General features: G+C 31.6%; 1 non-coding gene across 1 annotated transcript; it reads right to left on the bottom strand.

The window, feature by feature from the left end:
• Positions 1 to 19,833: 19,833 nt before the first annotated feature.
• Positions 19,834 to 19,997, bottom strand: LOC126017231 (U1 spliceosomal RNA). Its single transcript, XR_007498865.1, has one exon. It is a non-coding gene; the product is annotated as a U1 spliceosomal RNA (small nuclear RNA).
• Positions 19,998 to 22,271: the final 2,274 nt, after the last annotated feature.

Genomic DNA, 22,271 nt, shown 5'->3' with positions numbered 1-22,271 from the left:
CAGTGAGCCAATCACAAAAGCAAAGGTTCAAAGGTTATACTGTAATAGACTTCCTCTCTGACTCCGGCCAATCCGAGCAGGCTTTTTACAGTGTAGATTTGGGTCCAGAACATTGTCTAATTTGCATGCATCAAAAGACTGCTTGGATTGGCTGAGTTAGAAAGGCAGTCCGAGCAGCCTTGCAGTGATTGGTGCAGGATCGAGTTGGAAAATTTGTTTTGTGGCAATATTCAGACAATTTTCGTTTAGCGGCATATTGAAACATTTTTCGGGATATACTCGGCATATAAAACGACCCCCGATTTTCGGCTGACTTTTTTTTTTGTTTCAAAAGTCGTCTTATACACTGGAAAATACGGTATACATGTAAACATTCAAATGCATACTGAGCCAGAGGTTCTATGACCTTCTATGGTATATTAATTTTCTGGCATACTTTTGAAGCCTACTTAGGCAAGTGTTTGTCTTTCTGGTTTTTGTCACTGTTCTTTTACTCCCAACCCATCAGATTTCCTAACTGCTTCTATTCATTCATTCCTTTACGTCTCAGAATCATTATTTCATTTAGGTAATGAGAACCCAAATTTATTCAAGCACATTGACTTATTAGAACTTCTCCTTCAATTCACACCATTTTCCTTTAATCACTTGTCTTGCCTGCCTATGTGCAAGGGCACAAGACTCACTGCATCCCTCATTGGCTGATTTCTCTCAGTTATCTGATTTGATTCTTTAGAAAAACAATGTGTTTGAGTAGTTACTTTTTCACAAATTGAAATAATTGACGTTTTACTGTTTTTATCATTTCACAGAAACAGCATTGTTTCTTCCATATCTCTTTTAGTGCCATGATGTTAGTAGATCAAAAAGGAGACAAAATATGGCACTGGAGATGGAAGTAGTTTTGGAAGAGACTTCAGTCATTGTTATACACTAGAAAATTCTTTTTAAAGATTGAATAAGATAGGATCGGGGTTGCAAGTGAAATGATTACCTCATTTGGGATTATCTTGTGGGGAACATAGACTATTTTGTAGCACCTTCTTATTCTGTAATCTCTAATGGCAAAATCTTGTTTATCAAGAAGCACTCTGTGAGCAGCTGCAAACAATTTGCCTTTATTGATTTTACTGCTAAGTCTGACTGACTGCTTCACCCTGGCTCCAAACTGCCTTGTCAGGGCCACGCCCCCTCTCTTAAGTGCTTCCTTGTATTGAATTGGAAGGCACTTGCCACCTCTCCCATCTCTATCAAAGCCTACTGAGCAATTAATTGGACCCTTCGGTTAACAAGACATCTTGCCTGAAGTTGCAATGGGTAGAGTGGAGTAGTATATTAGTATTATGTAGGTGGATTTAAATATAAAAATTTAACAAGAATTTTGAACACATACTAGGCATTCGATAGCATTAGGACATTGTTAGTATTTTAGCTGTGAAACTGATATTTAGTTCTGTTTTTTTTTTAATTGGCTTTTGTTTTTATGTCTGGGCCTCAATAAGAGTTGCTTAATGTTTACTGTTAGCTCTGCCTTCAGGGATCCTTCTGGTATACTCTGGCTATTCTGTATGCAGTGCCAGATATCAAATCCTGGTCAGCCTCTTGCAAGGCAAGCACCCTACCTGCTGTACTGCCTTTCAGACTTTGAGATATTTTTAAGTGTCCTAATATTTTAAAAAGTATAGTCCAAAGTGTTAATGTATTAAATGATAGGATGACCAAAGTTTTCTAATAATCTAATGCTGAGGAGAGAATATAGAGCTACAAAGTCACTGTTGAAATTGTATTTCCATTTTTGAATGACCTTTAAACTTTTAGTATTAAAATGGCACTAAAATATAAATTAAATCCAGTAGCCTTGCAACTAAGTAAAATGATGAAAACACCAATGACCTTTTTTTGACACTAAAAAGTACTACAGTAATTAGTTCACATCTATAGAGAGATATTCTACAGCAGTTCTGTGAGTTACATATTAATATTGTCATTTTACAAATGATGAAATTATAACTCAAATAATTTAAATGATGGTGAATATTTCTTATCTTTGAAATTACTGTCAAAATTCCATAATCATGGCATAAAGACTTTTATTACTGGCTGGATAACTGATGTTTTACATCAGTTTCAAATAAGTATTGATGGAAATTTTCAAAGAGATACTTTAAAATCCAGTTTTCTGTAAATTTCTTTGCTTAATAATTGAATTTTCATTTATTTATTATTGATTGATTGATTGGTTTTTGGGCCACACTCAGTAAAGCTCAGCGGTTACTCCTGGCTATGTGCTCAGAAATCACTCCTGGCTTGGGGGATCATATAGGATGCTCGTGGAACGATCGGCGGTCCCTCCTAGGCTAGTGCGTGCAAGGCAGATGCCTTACTCCTTGTGCCACTGCACCAGCCCCTCATTTTCAAATGTGTAGATTTCACATCTTAAGTTTAATTCTGTTTATGTTTGCATTACTAAACATTTTTTGTATAATAATTTGACATAGAAGTTTTTTAATCTCAATTCCTATATATAGGAACATCTTGGTTGTTAACTAGTTTATATTGAACACTTGAAAACTTCTTAGTTTTTATTAAAGCCCTTCTCCAAAAATAATCACATCGATAATTAAGTTTGTTTGAATTATATATATGTATATGTATATACATATATATATACATATATATATATACATATATATACATATATATATATATATATATTAAATTTGGGCTCTCAGAAATCACTCCTGACTTGGGGGACTGTCAAGGCCATGCATAGGTATGTCCATTAAAGGGAGATTCAGTAGGCTCACCAGATGTATCCCCTGATTTCCCTGGCATAGAGAACTTAGAAAACCCCATGGGATTTCTCAAAGGCCTGCTGTGAATTCTTTGCCCCTGCCTGAAGAGTTGAGGAATTCCCGAAGAGATATTTCTGAGATTCGTGTTATTTTACCAACATTATATTCCCTTCATATTTTTGGCCTTAAAATTAATTTTCCCTTCTGCTGCAAAATATAGCCTTGATTAAAAAAACCTTTCCTGGATAATATTTAGCACCAAAATGAAAGACAATATTTTTCTCTTTTTCAAAATATCCTTCCAGCTTCGGTTTCTGGTATGCAAGGCCGTAGCCAGAATGCAGATCCTGGGCTATTGACTTGTCCCAAAATATGGGAACTAGACCTTATCAGAAGATTTAGCTCTTTCTTTCACTTGACCTCTAAAATAATAGAGCTTATCCCAGTGAGGATAGTATTCCTAGATTTTTTTCTACTTCTCACTATTTCCTTTTTTTGCACCGAAATTAGTTTGCAAAGTGCTGCCTTTCTCCTATGTAACTCAGAATTCTTACTGCTCATACCCATAGCTTAATGTATTGTTTACTGTTAAACTATGCTTTCTTATTATAAAAATTCTTCTCAATACCTATGACTGGCTTTTACCCTTTATAAAACTCTTAACTTAGAGATTCAATTTGTCACAAGCTTGCCAGAATGTTTTCTCCATACAATTTATTTGTGTGGTCTTTATTTCTTCAATATTATTTCCACCATTCAATTCGTGCTTTTACCCACACTCTGAAGTAGGCTCATGGAAGCCCACTGGAGTTGTGGGACAGAAGCTGCCCAAAGCAGGGGACCACAGGGAGTATCGGATCAAGGTTCATCCTGGGTCAATACGTGCAAGACAAATGCACTATCGCAGCGCCATTGCTCTGACCCCTTGAATTATATTTTTAATTTAAAACTATTTTGTTTATCAATAAAAGTTATCAAAATTCTAAGAGTATGTATTTGTGTTCTTTATTATTAATTAATTTATTAACTAATTATCATTAGTTAATTTTTGTACAACCTCTGATGGCTAAAGGCTATTCTAGGCACAGGGGTCATATCTGGCCATGCTAGGGTACATTATGTTCTATAAAAGAGAGCATGCATATATCCTTAAGTTGTATTTGCATCAAAGTTATTATAATAGTCAGTTTTAGAAAATTATATAGCCTATAATATTTGAATAAAATATAATTGTCAGTGAAATAGTAAGCATATGACTCAAACTATAATAATATGCTCTGTGTGCGTGTGTTTGCTAAAAAGGGATGGAAAGAAATTTGAATGATTGGTGGAAGGATCTTAACACTAGTGGAGGCTTAGGAATAGGATCACTAAAACAAGAAACTCTTTTATTAACAAATTTGTCAGTCATGGTGTGTAAAAAAGTAAATACATTAAAAATATCTAACAGAAGCAATCTCAGGATTCTATTTTGTCTTATAAGTAAGACAAGTCACTTTTAAAAGACATCATTTATAGGTGAAGAGATACTACAGGAAAGAAGGAATTTAGCAGCCTACCCTAGATTCAGTCCCTAATATTGTATGTTTCTTTCAACATTGCCAAATGTGTTCCATCCTATCCTTCCCAACATCCCCCCAAATGAAAAAGAAACTCATGCATAATGATTTTCAAACAAGAAAAAGTATTTCTTGACATTCCTCAGACTTCCTAAGTACAGTGGAATATCAAGGATTTCATTCTTATTATTTGTCTGAATGTTCATCCCTTATATTTCTATGCAATCTATATATTCATATGCTTCATTTCCTTGGGCTTTTGTTCAGACATTTCATTATAAGAGAAGATACATTTTAATATCCTCTATAGAAATAGTTATTATACCTTGTCTTTATATTGCCTTTTATCTTTTAGCAATAATATTGATATTATACATATTGCATAAAGTTGAAATTTCACAAAAAAAACATTTTTATTTTAAAGAAACTTGCAATAGGAGAGAACCTACAGATCAAGTTCAGTTTAACTCTTCTAAAATAAAAGAAGGAAAGGTTATTAAACACTAGACCACTAGACTGTGTGATGATAATCTTCAAAGCTAGATTCCTTACCTTCCTGCAGAAATTGGAAAATAGGGGTACTACTATTATTGATACATTTATCAATAATATATTATAGTATTAATATATAAAAATATAAATTTTTCCTGGTCCAAAACTTGAACCCAGTACTTCACACACTTCAGACATGTGTTTTGCCACCTTGTCATATACTCAGTACTTAATGCTTAAAAGATGACCCCAGGGCCTTAGAAAAAATATTCAAGCTTGTAAATCTGACAAAACTTTAAAACATTTCCTATCATAGTTTTAAGTAAATTCTTTAAAGAAAGGAATAGAGGCTGGGAGAAGGCTAAAATTATTCATGTCAGCTACATATTGAAGTATAGAGATATTTGTATGAATTTTCTCTCTTGAACATTTTTAGTAAAAATATTCTATAATATGCTAGAGAGTACAGAGAAGCTGTTACTTTAGCATTTTACCAGTGTTTTTCTATGGAAAAACTTCAACGTGTTCAAAGGTATGTGCATTAAATATTAATACTAAAATTTTAAGTGATCTCTATGTAACATAAAATGTTATATTACAAAATGATTGGTAAATGAACATAGAGTTTTAAGGGAAAAAAAGAACATTCCAGGTTCTGTGAAACAGTAAAACATTATTTTAACTAAAATCAAGTGTTATTTTTTCTTAAGTTCCTTGAGATATAATTCATATTTTAGTTTTTGTCATTTAAAACTGTATGATTTGTCATATTTTGTTAAGTTTGAGAAAATTATTTTCTTTTGGTAACTGGTTTGAAAACGTGTTTTTATTTAAAAGCATGCTGTTTAAAATATGCTTTTTTGTTTTGCCTTTATACCAGCATGTTTTCAAATTATGTATATTTTATTTTTGATAGTCCTAATTTCCTCTGCAATTACATGGTTGTTTTATCTATTTATAATAATCAACAAGTCACATTCTCTTTTCTTAGAGTGTGCATTCACTTTGTAAATTCTCTTTCAAAGTGAAGTATATTTCTATCTCTTCATGTCTTAAAAAAGACATTAATACAGATAGGAAATATACATTTCTAAACATTCTATACAATCTGCAAAATGACATGTTATTTTACTTTTAAATACTCACATAACCCTTATGGCTTAGATGTCCAAGGCCATTGACCTAGTAATTGCTGAGAATAGAAATATGAAATTTTCACTAAAGTTAGGAATTTTTTTATTTGTTGATGAAAGTATATTTTCTTTTACTTGTTTATTTCTGCAACCAGATACTTCTTTTTGTATGGAGGGCGTCACCCTCGTGTCACTAAATGATTACTCATGGCTCTTTGCTCAGAAATTACTCCTGGTAGGCTCAGGGGACCATGTGGAATGCTGGGGATCAAATCCAGATTGGCTGCATGAAAGGCAAACACCATACCCACTATGCTATTATTCAGGCCCCTGTGACCATATACTTCTTACTGTTCACACTTATTTTGTTTGTTTGTTTGTTTGTTTTTTGTTTGGGAGCCATATCCAGTGATGCTTAGGGTTACTCCTGGCTATGCGCTCAGAAATCACTCCCGGCTTGGGTCACTGGGATTCGGGTCTGCTGCATAAAAGACAAACTCCCTACTGCTGTGCTATCGCTCCAACCTTACCGCTAGCACTTTTGATTATGATACTGTACATTAAGTATAATACAATTTACTATGTTAGTCAAGTTTTTTTAATATAATAATTTTTATTTTGACCAAAGTGGATTACAAATCATTCACAGTAGTATTTTAGTTATATAGTGACATTGACTCAGGGGTAATCCCACAACCAATGTTGTCCTCCCACCACCCCTGTTCCCAGCATGCATCCCATATTGCCCTTCCTTTGACCCCCAGACTGCTAGTATAAGTGGTCCCTTTTGTGTCTAGCTTGTTGTAGATTAGGTATCAATTCTGTTGTAGTTGCTTTGGATTTGGTGTTTAAGTCTGATCATTTTTTATTTCTCCTCAATGTTCATATGCCTGTTTGGTCTTAGTGCCCTCCATTATTTCCCTTTCAATTTGTGAGGCAGAAAAAGTTGATTCAAGTTATGTGGTTCTGTTTGAAGGAAAAAAAAAGGGGGGGGGATTCTAACAAGCAAAAATTGGGAGGAGTTCTAGAGACTATAAAAATCAGTTTAAGAAAAGAAAGGGGGAAAGGAAGGATTAATTGAGTGATTGTATGATTGAGCTTGAAAAAAACCCATTTATATATTGATAGTAGATATCTGGAAAGAGTTTATAGATCACTAATAATTAATGATGTTTAATTAGGAAGTTAACCAATCATCTACCTAATGTACACTGATTAAATTAAGGCAATATGATAACCAGTTATATACTATATTCATAATCTTTGAAGAAAAGGTTCAAACATTGAACATGGCAATTTTTCTGTGAAACAATACAACATATTAATATTTACTATGTTCTTTTCTTTTGGCTTTCATATTGCACACAACAAGAAAACATGCTGGTTAACATTACTGGTTAATGGTATTATATTGTCTCAATTGTTATGTAAGAAAATATTTCTATCCATGACTAAGTCATATTAAAAGGACTAGCTGAAGTTACAATTTTAATCTAAATTTATAGGTGGGGAGAAGTCAATTATTTTGTTAAATTATAAACTAGAGGAAATACAGATTAAAAAACAAAGAAAAGAAGTAAGGCATACTATCAGATGCTCTTTGAGAAATTTATAAGCAGATGTGATGCCAAAGAAATTGAAGTTTCAGAACCCTTTTATTCAGAAATCTCTACGTTATTATATACTTTCAAACTTTAAAGTTCTGTTTTGTAGTATTGAGCCTTAGGTATTGTCAACATAGGGTTGACAGACTACATAATAACATTCTAAGTAAATGCTAGTCATATAATTGAAAGTGACCTTCAATTGAATGAAACAGATAACATTTATATAACAGACCTTTATTATACATGAGACTTCTCCATTGTGGTCTTGATGTACTATAAATCAAAGAACATATTACAAGAGTGTAACACAATGCGTATATTCAAGAAAATGATGGACAAATATTTCCATGACAAGGAAGAGTATTACATCAAAATCCCTTATTGTTAATTGCCAAAAATGCTTGACTATACATGTTCTATTAATAAAAAACACTAAATATAATTTAAGCAATATGTCTTAGTACCATTCAAAGATAATTTAAATTTTTTGATAATTTCACTTTTATTTTAGTAAAAATCATCAATCATTAGCTTTTATCATTAAAGGTAGAGGAGAGAAGCAGAATCACTGAAGTAATTTTATTATCAAATAAAAATATGCTTAATTAATGCATGGAAAAATACCTTTTGACATGCACATCCTAAAGAAATGCATTTTTTACATAAGCCTTATAGTCCAAGAAAGCAGTTTTATAGGTATTCCAATATAGACTTCATATGAACATTCATTCGGAGTAGGTCTAGTTATATTATCTAAATACTACTTAGACCATGACTATTAAGAAACATAATCAATTGTAAAAATATAGAATATGAAACTGATTTAAAAATATTATAGCAGAGCTTCAAGTATTGCTCCACAAATAGTTTGTTACTAGTAATCTTCAGTTTTATAGGCCTATTAGTGGATTGTGATACTGTGTTAGAATATGTCCAGTTAATTTATAAATTTGAATTTTTTTGATTTGTTATTAAAAAAAAAACTCTGTTCTTAACATACCATATACTAATTGATGAATTCCTCCACAACTATAGAAGGGGTCAATGGAAGTTATGATAGTAGTCATTTCCAGAGTTCAAATGTCTTAGTAATATTTTTCAAATATTACTAGATTATTGAGTTCCATGTCAGAGTAGCTCAATATAAACAAACCTGAACCTAGACATGTTGATTAAATTTTATAATTACTTTTTCATAAATAGTTGAATGTAATAACATTATAATGCAAGATCTATATATGTTAGAACAAAAAACTTGGTTGCTCGCTGAAAATTAGGAGGAACAAAGCAGGAATCCTACAGTCAATGCTATTGCTATTTCCTTTTCAATATGAGGTTTGTCAAGTCTGTTCAAATAATCCTGTTCAGTGAGGAAGGATATCAGTGGGGAAAAGAGTTACTCATGTTTACTTTTGTAAGAGCAGACAAATTTACTTTTGTTTTGCTAACAGTAGTAATAAAAAAGACCAAATACTAAATCAGAAAAAAATTTTATAGAACTTATAGTATAGTGGGTTTTATATTTATTTTTTTATGCTTGGTAATATCATTATAGCATATATCTAAGAATGTTGACACTTTTTGTCTATGCCTCTGGAGGAAAATAGAAAAAATTTCTATAATATTTGTCATAATATTTACCTAGTTAGTACTTTATAAATGATGATTGATGCCAAAGAGCTAATACAGAGAGTAGAGTGCTCACTTTTCTTATGGGTGATAAGTTACCAATGTAACTTGCTTTATTTAAGAACCATGCTTAAAAAATTGGGCATTGTTGGGTTTAAGTCATACAATGTACACCATCCTTCACCAGTTCACCCCTCACTGATGTGTCTCTCTCTCTTCTTCTCTCTCAAATTTTTGACACTGTGGTTTGCTTGACTGTTAGATTCTTCAGTTTCAATGCCAATTAATTGTCCAGAATAATCTGTTCCATCTAGCATTGTCCTCAATATTTATGACAAACTTTTTATCCTGGGCTGTACCATCTGATATTTGTCTCAATTTTTCATGGGTACTACTGCCATAATATCTTTTGTTTTTTTTCCCCACATCCTAGAAATGAGTAATATTCTGCCTATCCCTTTCCCTCTGGCTCAATATATAATATACCAAGGCCATCTTGTACATCAAATTTATGTCAGAAAGATAGCTAAAAGCTAAAATTCTATATGCTATGTAGGTCTATAATTAGTTGTTATAATTTTAGAAAATATCCCAAAATTGTGAAATATGGTTAAAATATTAAAGGGGCTATGAAAATCACCTGAAGGAATCCAGTTCTATGTTGCAGTAATAGATTGTCATTCATTAGAGTCAAATATATCTACCTTTCTACACTAATTAGTTATAATTAGATTGTTAAAATCAAGTAGCAAAGGTTTTTGTAGGAAGATTGATAGAAATGTACCAGACACATTTTGATAAACCATATTTTCCAGATGAGTATTTTCCAAAATTGTGATTGGCAATGTTATATATTAGCTTGGGTAGTTATCTTGCACAACTATTTATTTGGTAAAGGTACTCCTATGTAAAGTCTAAAGTCCTGGTAATCATTCTTTCTGTTAAGTAGTTAAATAGGTCTACAATTCAATACTAAGGTATTGCTTGAGCCCAAAAGTTGTGGGGCTTCCAGAGAAATTTGACAGTGCATGTGGCTTTCCAGGGATATTTTTTCAGCATTTCTTGTTGGTCATAAAATGACAGAGATTGAATTTAGGATTACAGCACTTTAACTTTTCTCACTGGCCCCTATTGAACAGAGTTATTTAAGCATGTTCAAATATTGCGATAATTGCTAAAATATTTTGTTTAGTATTTATCATCAATTGACTTTAAGTAAAGAATGTGATCAAAGTTTTTCATAATTCACTCAAGAAATTAAAGAAAATAACAATAATAAAAGTTACAGTGAAGGGGAAAATAATTAAAGTAAAAAGCATAAAGTTATAACAGATAATTCAGTTGAGTAAATTAAATGTATTTTGATGCAAATATGTTGCAGCTGATAAAAATAACAAAAATAACAATAGTAAAGTCATACAGCTAATTAATAACACAATTTAAAATAAAGAGAAACTATGGTATACTACTCAATGGAAGAGGTGAAGCTGTTATAAAAATGAAGTCATGAAATTTGCATATATAGAGAAATATGTATATGTATATGGAGAATATTATGTTTAGTGAAATGAGACAGAGGAAGTAAGATGGACAGAATAATATCATTAATCTATAGGATATAAGGAAAATAAAGATAGTGTGGTAAATATACAGAGAAAATAGAGAGAAGGGCCAGGGTGACTAGTCCATGGTAGGAAGCTTGCCACAAATAGTGGATCAGTGTAGTTAGGGCAGAAAACGGATCCTATGACAATATTTGGAACTGATCACTTAGGACGATAACTGGGTGCTGGATGGAGATAAATTAATATACATTATATCCCTCTATTAATAATAGTGCAAACCACAATATCTTAAAAGGAAAAGAAAAGAAGAGAGAAAGGAGGGAGTACTGCCTGCTCCAGTGGCAGGCAGAAACGGAGGAAAACTGGGACATCGGTGGCAGGAAACGTGTACTGGTGAGGGGTTGTATACATTGTATGACTGAAACACAATTATGAATAACTTTATAATTGCAGTATTTAAATAAAAATATATATTTGGAAATAAAGTTGACAAATAATTTCAAATAATCTTAAATAAATTCTGAGTAAACATTTTTATTTTAATTTTAAAATGTAATTAAAGAGAATTTATTTTACAAGAAAGTTATAAAACTTGAGGAGAAGCAATTTGGTATAAAATTATCTTTATATTTCTACCATAAGAACTTATAGAAATTCCTTTGTATATCTAGCAGTTTGTTATAAGCACAGAACTAATAATAACCTCTGAGCATTTTAGGGTGTGGCTCAAAATTTGTACTCCAAATAAAGAACTATAAGCACAATTCCACATTAAAAACACAACCTTAATGATATAATAAAACCAGTATAAAATTCTTTTTTTTTGGGGGGGGGCACACCCGGTGACGCTCAGGGGTTACTCCTGGCTATGCGATAAGAAGTCGCTCCTGGTTTGGGGGACCATATGGGAAACCGGGGGATCGAACCGCTGTCCATCCAAGGCTAGCGCAGGCAAGGCAGGCACCTTACCTCTAGCGCCACCGCCCGGCCCCATAAAATTCTTTTAATTTATTGTTAAGTTTAGTGTTCTAAGACTTTGTTGAATACATTTACATGTCAAAAATTTCTTTATCACAAGTTTTATACAATTAAAACATTTTTGTTTTGGGATTTAAATCGTCACACATTATTTACTGCATCCATTTTTTTCCCCCAGTAATCAGAATTTAAAATATTTTTTAAAGCTTGTGTGTGTATCTTGTGGTCCTGCATGTTATCAGCCTAGGACATTTTCCTGATAATAAAAGCTACTTTATGTGATTGGTGATTATGAATAAAGGTTTTCTATCAGACTTTTATGCAAAGCAAGTATGACCATATGTATAGGCAAAGAGATTTATACTTTAGCATACAATCACTAAAACTTAATAATTAAATTAATAAAATATTTGAAAATATTTTATTATTATATATTTAATTTAGAAAAAATGGAAAGAAATTGAAAGGGAGAAAAGGAATACTATATAGTGAATGATAGCTCAATTTCAAAGTCAAGCTATTTAAACAAGGAAAGTCATATCCCTTCAAGCACTTATATCATGCCAAAACCAATGTTTAAATTTATGCACTAGGGGCCCAAGCTGTAGCACTGTTGTAGGGAGTTTGCCTTGCTCGCTGCTGGCCTAGAACAGACCACATTCTGTTTGATTCCCCTTGAGTCCCTTATGGTCTCCCAAGTCAGGAGCTATTTCTCAGCTCAGAGCCAGGAGTAACCCCTGAGCATCACTGGGTGTAGTCCAAAAAACAAAAACAAAAACAAAAAAAAATATATATATATAAAATATATATCAAAAAATAATTTTATGACTTCTTAAAAACCATGACTTTTCTATTATTCAAGGATAAAAATACGCATGTGCGGTATTAGTTAAAATTTCTCTGATCATTTACACATTTTTTCCAAATTTTATAATTTGTATATTAATTTCAAATATAAAAATGATTAAATTTTTTAAATGATGTAAAATAACTATTTTTTGATTATGAGACTATAAAAAACATGAATGATCTGAATATTTCTGGTTTTGTTTTTTTAAAAATAAAATACTCCAGCACAGTGCTAAATTATGAAATGACTATAAGTTAACTGATTGGGTACAGTGTTGGTACAAGTTTGTAATGCAAGGTGCTCCGTATATGAATAACCCAGCTTGGTTCTACAAGCTTGGTTCTACAAGCTTGGTTCTGTAAGCTTGATCCTACTAACATTTCCTGTGTGTAGCACCACTATGTTAAGCACTGTATCTTTGGGCCCTCATATTGAAGCAGGTACCCCAATTCTGAGCTCTGTTTGGGCTCCCCTCATAACTAACCAATAATGGCAATGGCTAATGTGTGATATGTGTTTATTATGAGCTAATATTAAAATTGTAAGGAATATGAGAAGATAATTTTATAATAAGTAAAAAATGAATAACTCTTGACAATATTAGAAATGGTAAAGATAATTTAATACTTGAAAAACACACATTTTAGAGAATAATTTAATATAGTAATATCCTTAAATATTTTTATTTAATATAATCTTTAAAAATTACTCTTAACTGTTTTATGAAAACAAACCAGTTGAATTTAAATTACATTCAAAAATTTTAACTTGTAGAAATATTCCTGAATCTTTATATTGAAGTGATACTACCTGATTCTACCTATCATTAAAATATATTGTCTTTGGAATTAATATAATTAAAACTAAGAAATATTGAGAGAAATATATTAATGGGATAAAATAGAAATACTAGAATCAATTTTTGCATCTATTTGTGTCACTCAAATTGAGTGTTTAAAAGGTTATTATAGAAAACAATTGAGGAATATCATCAAAATCAATAATCAGTTTTAAATAAGCCTGGTGAAAAATCAAACTTTAAAGAGAGAGTTCAGTCACCAAAATAGGAGATATAAACAAAAATTTTAATCATGATTTAAAAATTCTATATTATAATTCACATAATATAAAAATTAATATGGAAAATATAGACATAAACAAGTCCTAATTTGCTTGTTATGATGTGATACTAATAAATCTGTCCTCTGTAATTAAAAATAGGGATTCGTGATTTTTATACACTTAAAAAACAGAATCTTATAAATGTTTTAATAATTTTTTTTTTTGGTTTTGGGCTATATCCGGTGACGCTCAGGGTTACTCCTGGCTATGTGCACAGAATTTATTCCTGGATTTGTTGACCATATAGGACGCTGGGGGAATCGAACTTGGTTTGGCAGGCACACACAAGACAGATGCCTCACAGCTTGCACCACCAATCTGGCCCCTGCTTTAATAAATTTTAAGAAAATAATAAAACTATGTTTTCACTTTCCACTCTGGAAGATTGAAATTATTTTTATGATAGTATTATGAATATAAAGTAATTGTATATACATTTATAATTTATATTTTTATAAGTATTGAGATTTTTATTAGAAGATGAAGGACAAATGTGCTAATGACAGTGACTTGACAATGGCACAAAGATAACTGATAGTTGGTAGTGGAAGCAAAATCATTTGACTCAGCATTCCATTTTGTATTTTCAGTGCCTTTATTAAAGAAATCATTTACCATGTCATTCAATACTAATTCAGTGATGTAATATATTAAGCTACTTAACATTACTTAGTAAAATTTAAGGAAATTAAAACACTATCTATCTTACTATCCCATTTTTTGTTGTGAATATTAAGATTTTCTTCATAGCTTTGATAAGAGGAGTTTGAATATTTGCTTTATTATAAAAATAACAATGTTTTAGAGCTTTAGTAGATCATCACAATGACGGTCTTCTAAGTCCAACACTCAGTGTGAAAATCAGTTATGTAAATGTTATGTAACTTCAGAAAATAATAGTAACTCTTATCCTCACTTCTTTTTGGTTGGTTATCTATTATAAATACACGCTTTGAAAAATATATATTTTTTATAGAATGGGTTAAATCATATCCTCCCCGAAACAATAGAGAGAAGGAACAGAAGGACCAACTCACAATATAAAGCTCACCACAAAGAGTGATAGTGCAGTTAGGGAAATAACTACATTAACAACTATCATGATAATCTTAACGAGTGAGAGAAGTAGAATGCCTGTCTTGAATACAGGAAGGAGTGGAGAAGGAGGGAGATAGGGGGCATTTTTGGCGGGAAAGTTGCACTATTGAAGGGGGTGTGTTCTATTTATGACTAAAACCCAACTACAATCATGCTTGCAATCATGGTGCTTAAGTAAATATTTTATATATATTAAAAAAAGGTTTCAGGGGCCAGAGAGATAACATGGAGGTAAGGTGTTTGCCTTGCATGCAGAAGGATGGTGATTTGAATCCTGGCATCCCATATGGTTTCCCAGGCTGGCCAGGAATGATTTCTGAGCGTAAAGACAGGAGTAAGCCCTGAGCACAGCTGGGTGTGACCCAAAAACCAAAAACAAACAAATAAACAAACAAACAAATAAATAAAAAAATTAAATTAAAAAAGTAGTAAGGAGAACAAGTGTCAGATTATCTCATTATGGAAAATAAAGAAACAACGTTTAGTAATAGATAGTGTGGAACAATAAAACAATGACAAACCCCTGATTCTGGAATAAATAAAACAATTTCCAAGCAGAAGGGGTATGGACTGGAGAGGTAGTTAGTAAATAAATGACCATATTAGATGTTACAGAAGGAAAGTGATAGAGGGTCGTAGACACTTGGATGATGGTGGGGTTGGTACAGTAACATTATAAACCAATACCATGTAAAATAGTATTTATTTGTAAAAATTTATTTTAACCTAAACTACAATAAAATAAAAGTGTTAAAAAGAAAGAAAATGGACCCACAAGGAACTTTCCAAAGTGTCCAAGCTGACCTTTAACTAGATTATCTTTTTAACCTCATTTTTGTTACTTTCTGTAGTTTAGTCCACTTAATACTGTCCATATCTGTTATAGAATTCAGTGTTTCTCAATATTTACTAAGATTTATTCTGCAAAAATATATTCATGTGAAAATTAAAATAACTGAGCATTTAGTTCAGTTATAATTAAATATAAGTAAATCTCTTATCATTGGAAACTGAGGCTAAGCCAGATGATGTATAACAAAATCAGCTTTAAAAGAGGCTAATTGATATAAAAGAACTAAGTTTCTATTACAAAAACCACAACTTATAAATAAAGACATAAATCAACTCTAAATATGTACATTTTTATAAAATGTATTAAATCATATAAAGTTCTTAGAATCTTGTAAAATTTTAAGCAACTTTCTACAGTTCTTGAATAGTCCTTGACCCATTAAAAAAAGCTTTATGTTACATTTCATATAAATTTTTCACCATGGTTTTAAAAGTACAAATAATAAATTATGTTTCTGAACTCAGTCAATCTTTAAGTGACTTAATCCAGTCTCCCTAAGTAATGATCAGGTACTGCCTTTGTCCTAGTTGTTACATACCCCTGTAACTTTCATTTAAATAAAAAACAGCCAACCAAAACTGAAAAGCAACAACAAGAACAACAACAACAACAGTGTTTGTCAACTTAATTTCTCCTTTTCTAAACAAAAAATTAGAAAATATTCTATTTTATGATAACTTTCTTTTGTCATGTATTTTTTATGTTGTAACCCATTTTATTTGACTTTGCTATAAATGTCCATCAACTTATTTCCTATAAATGTTGTTTCTCTTACAATTTTAGAAATTTTAAAAATTTTAGGGACAAACAAAGCTAGATTTTTAATTGGTAAGCAGGACTTTATAAATGTAACAAATGCTCCACATAGTTGAATTAAATAATATTAGAATCAACTGTAGAAGAAGTCTTATCTGTAATTAAAACATGAAAACATTGAGTTCGAAAATAGTAATCTCTGATTCTGCAATTGGTGGCCCACAAAAGCAAAACAAACAAAATATACTTATGCTATTTTAATGTGATCTTTTCTTTTACAGTAATCTAAGTATGTTTCATTATGATTTTTTACTTGGGTAGAGATTGAAGATTTTTACATAATTACTAATTATAATTTTTTTTGTTTGTTTTTGGGCCACACCTGGTGGTGCTCAGGGGTTACTCCTAGTTGTCTGCTCAGAAAGAGCTCTTGTCAGGCACGCGGCGGACCATATAGGACACCGGAATTTGAACCAACCACCTTTGGTCCTGGATCCGCTGCTTGCAAGGCAAACGCCGCTGTGCTATCTCTCTGGGCCCAATTACAAAATTTTACATAATTTAATATGAATTTTTGGTTATAAATAATATTCCACCAGTTCAACTGTATTCATTCACAATAACCAGAATATGGAAACATCCCAAGTGCCCAAGAAAAGATAATGAAACTTGCTACATCTACACAATGGAATACTACATACCTGTTAGAAAATTGAAGTTATGAAATTTGCTGATACAGGTATGAGTATTGAAAGTATTGTGTTGATTAAAATGATTAAGAAGGTAAGGGATATACATAGAATAATCTATGTTGAATAATAAGTTATTTTATATAATAAATGTAAAATATATGGTGATAATATGCAGAGACAACAGAGATGAGGGACAGGAGGACCAGTCCATTGTATGAAGCTTGATTCAAAGAGCAGGGAGTGCAGTTAGGGTAGAGAAGGTTCCACTATGACAATATTAGTTGGAAGTGATCACTCTGGACAATAACTGGGTGCTAAATGGGATGACATGATATGAATACTACCCCTTAATTAACAAATAGTGCTAACCATAAAGTGAAAAAGTAAAAAAAGAAAAAGTAAAAAGAAGTAAAAAGAGAGGAGAAAGAAAGAGAGACGGAGAGAGAAAGTGATAGGAGAGTGAGAGAAGTAAAATGTTTGCCCCAGACCCAGAGAATGTTGGAGGGGTGGGTGGGAAACTGAGAACACTGATGACAGGGAATGTGCACTGATAAAGGGTGATGTACATTGAATGACTGAAAGTCAATCATGAACAGTTTTGTAACTATCGTGCAAAATAAGATAATAAATAAATAAAAACATAGGAAGCAAAAAAATGTATTCTTGAAACTGCAAAGTTTACTAAACATAAGAAACCATATCACAAATTAAGCTAAGGAGCATAAATTAAATTAAATTCATGTTTAAAACTAATTTAATATCCGATTTAAATTATAACATCAGAATAGTCCTTAGCTTTTAAAGGTAACACTATTTTCTTAATCTAAAATGTGTCATTTCTTCCAAGCTGAAAACTCTAGTATTGACTGAGAATAAAAATCACTTTATATGTTTTATAGATGCAGTCTACTGGGGTGCCTATATTTTTAATACTAAAATTTCCTTTTCTATACTACTTTACTTTATTCCCTATTATAGATTTCATTTTCAGATGTCTGCATATCTGGTTTTCAAGTAGATTATATAGAGCCTCAATATTCAATTTATTTGTAATAGTAGCACCTTTGTATCTTAAGCCATTTTATTTTGTATTATTTTTTCCACTCCATTTTTGACAGACACAAAGAAAATCAATTACATTTCGGAGATACAGTCATTTTGAAAAATATCTTTTTTATTTCTATAATGACATACGCCTATCTAATAATGCTTTAAATATTTTAGATTTGGGGCATTTGTAATCAGTCACTAGATGATAGTCTGCTGCTGTCATAATACACTTTAAGTTAATTTTAAAATTTCATTTGTGCATTTCAAGCATTTAAAACTATGAATTTGGGGCCGGCGAGGTGGCGCTAGAGGTAAGGCTTGCCTTGCAAGCCAAGGAAAGAACTCGACAGTGGTTCAATTCCCCGGCGTCCCATATGGTCCCCCAAGCCAGGGGCAATTTCTGAGAGCTTAGCCAGGAGTAATCCCTGAGCATCAAATGGGCGTGGCCCAAAAAACAAAACAAAAAATATGAATTTATGTTTGTCTATTATTAAATAAATTATGCACTTAACTGCTATGGAATGATTCACATCTCAAATAGCTATGCTTTTTTTGGCATACTCTTTACTTGATTGATTGATTGATTGATTGATTGATTGTGTGTGTGTGTGTGTGTGTGTGTGTGTCGCACCGGTTGATGCTCAGGGATTACTCCTGGCTATGTGCTCAGAAATCGCTCCTGGCTTGAGGGACCATATGGGACACAAGGGGAATCGAACCTCGGTTAGTTCTGAGTCAGCCTCCTGCATGCAAACGCCCTATCACTGCTCCATAGCTGGCATTTCTAAGTTATGGAAGAGTAGTTAAAATAATTTTCTCAAAACTGATGAATAATATGAAGACTGTCCAATAAAAATGATATTCTGAATTAACGTCACTAAAATAAGTAGGATAATATGTTAACCTATTTCTTATTTAATAATACTCTATTTTACAAAATAAAATTCGAAATAAATTTACATTTATGCTACAGAGAAGTTCTTACTGACTTAATTCTACACTTCAAAACTGTTATAAGAGAAATTATAACTGTACATTCCAGAAATCTATCTTCCAGTAAAAAAAAAATTCCACCTAGGGTCAGGGTCTTATCAGGTGACTCAGTGATATATTACTCAAGAATTAGGTTAAATTTTTGGCACCAATAATAAGAATAAGTAATAAATTAAAATAGGTTTCTCTATAATTATCTCAGTGATAAGAAAGCTAGTACAGCAATATTCAATATAATCACAGAACTATTTGGATGATAGTTTACAATTTATGAAGTATTTTCACATATAATTTTAGCTTATTAAGATGATTTTATTAGACAAATCTAGTCATAATTATTTTCTGCACTTTGAATATAAGGAAGTAAAATTAAGAAACTTGTATAACTTTATTAAGACTGTGGGGGATGTCTTGTGTAGAGACAGAGTTCACTTTAAGTCAGTAGTTTTGGAATATTGATCCATAATAGCAAAAATTTATAAAGTTAAAAAAAAGTTGTTTTTTATAATTTCTATTAATGACCATTCCCAAAACATGATTTGTTCTTAAAAATGAGATTTAAAAAAGTTGTACACTAAACAACATTGTAAAATATAAATTACTATCATTATATGGTTTAAGATAAATAAATATTTCATTAATTCTTTTTTTGTTTGTTTTTAAGGGGAGAGCACGAACACAGTCCCTCACTACCACAAATTATGCAGTCATGTTTCTCACATTTGGGGAAATCGCAGGGGTCAGCACACCCAGAGTGCAATGGGTGAGCTTCACCCTGGGGAAACCACCTTCGTGATCATGGTATCTCCCCTGCCAGGTAAATATTCATTAATTCTTTAACATAAATAGAATATTTAATGAGTTAGTATTGATTGTGAAGGGGCACTAACTTCATCCCTTAAATAATCAGTCAACCCTTATTGGGCAATGTATAAATATAATCAAAATATGTCAAGAATAAATCTAGATTAAAGACTATCTCTATATTCCTTAAGTTCTTAATTAGTCTTTTAATCTCTAAATATTAGTCAAGTAGAATTAACAATGAGAAAATAATTTTGTTTTGTGTTGTAGGCCAATGAACCTTTCTATCATTACAGAAAAGGGTTTTACAAACAATATTTTAAGGTTCCAGGGATAAAAATCTAAAGCTTCATAAATGCAAAAAAATATTATATCACTGATAAACTCAATAGAACTATTCTTAAAAACGAAAAAAATGTTAAAGAATAATTCTCAAATTCTAAGTTTTTATATTTTATAGAGGCTAGTTGGTTCCTTGCCTCTGCTTTCTTAAGTTTTATTTCTAAGTCTTTGTTATTCTCCTAATGAGAATTTTGCTTGTAACTAACACTAGAAATACAGGATTTGTAGTTTAAAGACAACACCAAACACTGCTAGAGGAAAAAGGCATGACCTTCAGCTCGCATAAATGGGAGGTATGACTCAAGCCATCACTATTGTGACCTTACAACTATTCAAAAAGGCTTCTGGAAGACAGAGCTTGCATTATTCTGTCAGGAGTTTTCTTGGCAGAAGGAATTGCTTGCATTCAAATTAGCATGTACTATTAATCGAATATTACCTAAAAGTTTCCTTTATTATAGAAAGAATGACATTCTGTTTACTGATAGATTTTTGGCTCTAAACTATTAAAGTACAAACAAGTTCTTTATAGGAAACAGTTATTGAGTTGTTGGATATAGTTATTTAAACGTTTTTTATATTGTCTTTGCTAATTTAGAAACCGTGTGATTTTCAATTAAAAAATGCTTCAAAACATGGCCTATACACAAATTGCCCATCTCAGGTGGGACCAATCTTGTTCAGATTTTATTTATTCAGGAATAAATAAAATAAATAAATAAATTCAGGAAGAAAAAACTCAAGAGAAAGAGGTCCCAAGGTTGAACTACTCAGTAATCTTGTCATGCATCTTCCACCACACAATCATTAGAGTGCCAGATTTTTTAAAGCTGAACACGTAGATTGCTTCTTGCTGGTAGATATTGGTTGGTGAATGAAAATCATTGTGGTTTCTGAGTTAAGTGGTTTAAAAATTCCAGTGTACTAAGATAATACATAAATATAGTGGATTAAACTATATATTCATGATCAATTGAATCTTCTATATGATACAGAGTAAAAAATGGAAATATTTTTATGAAATTTTGTTGTCATTATAAAATTTTCAAAAAAAGATAATTTGATTATCAAAACTAAAAATGTCTGAAATGGTTTTTACAATGTCTAAGGTCAATTTGTGTTTAGAATGTTGATTACTAAATGTTTCTGTGGCATTTTCTTTATCTCTAAAATCTCTGTGCAGAACAAGATAACATAATCTGTTGTACAATTTGTATGCATTATTTGTTAGTTTCCCTGTGTTTCCTAAATTCTGAGTTTATTGATAAATGATGAAACTGCAAATTATTTTTTGTTGACTAAATTTTTGATGAATTCTCTACGCTGATCTCTTTCATGATATCATTCTCAGTGCAGTAAAAAATTTAGACTTTGATTACATAAATATACAATGCATCAATCATATATGTCAAATATATTCCATACATGAGATAAGAGTTTGTATTTCTTAGCTTCAATTCAATTTACATTGTGTCAGTGTTTATTAGTATATACAAAGCCAGTGACATTATTAAAATATTTAATAAATTTGTAGGAATATAGTATCAATCCTATCTTCAAATAAGCTAGTTTATTTAATAAGTGTCACCAATGAGAAAAAAATTAATGACTAAACATTAAAGTTATATATGTGTATTTAAAATAATTTGATGGGGCCGGGCGGTGGCGCTGGAGGTAAGGTGCCTGCCTTACAAGCGCTAGCCAAGGAACGGACAGCGGTTCGATCCCCCGGCGTCCCATATGGTTCCCCCAAGCCAGGGGCGATTTCTGAGCGCATAGCCAGGAGTAACCCCTGAGCATCAAACGGGTGTGGCCCAAAAACCAAAAAAAAAAAAAAAATAATTTGATGCAGTAATTCAACAAATTGACACACTTGAATATAAGAAGCAAAATATTAATAATTCTTAATTCTTAGTCTTGTACACATTTTAGTGAAACAATAAATTCAATTTT

The sequence above is a fragment of the Suncus etruscus genome, chromosome 8, assembly GCF_024139225.1.
Source record: "Suncus etruscus isolate mSunEtr1 chromosome 8, mSunEtr1.pri.cur, whole genome shotgun sequence".
In the NCBI taxonomy this organism is placed as follows: Eukaryota; Metazoa; Chordata; class Mammalia; order Eulipotyphla; family Soricidae; genus Suncus; species Suncus etruscus.
The sequence above is the reverse complement of the archived record's forward strand: the minus strand, read 5'-3'. Positions and strand labels throughout refer to the sequence as shown.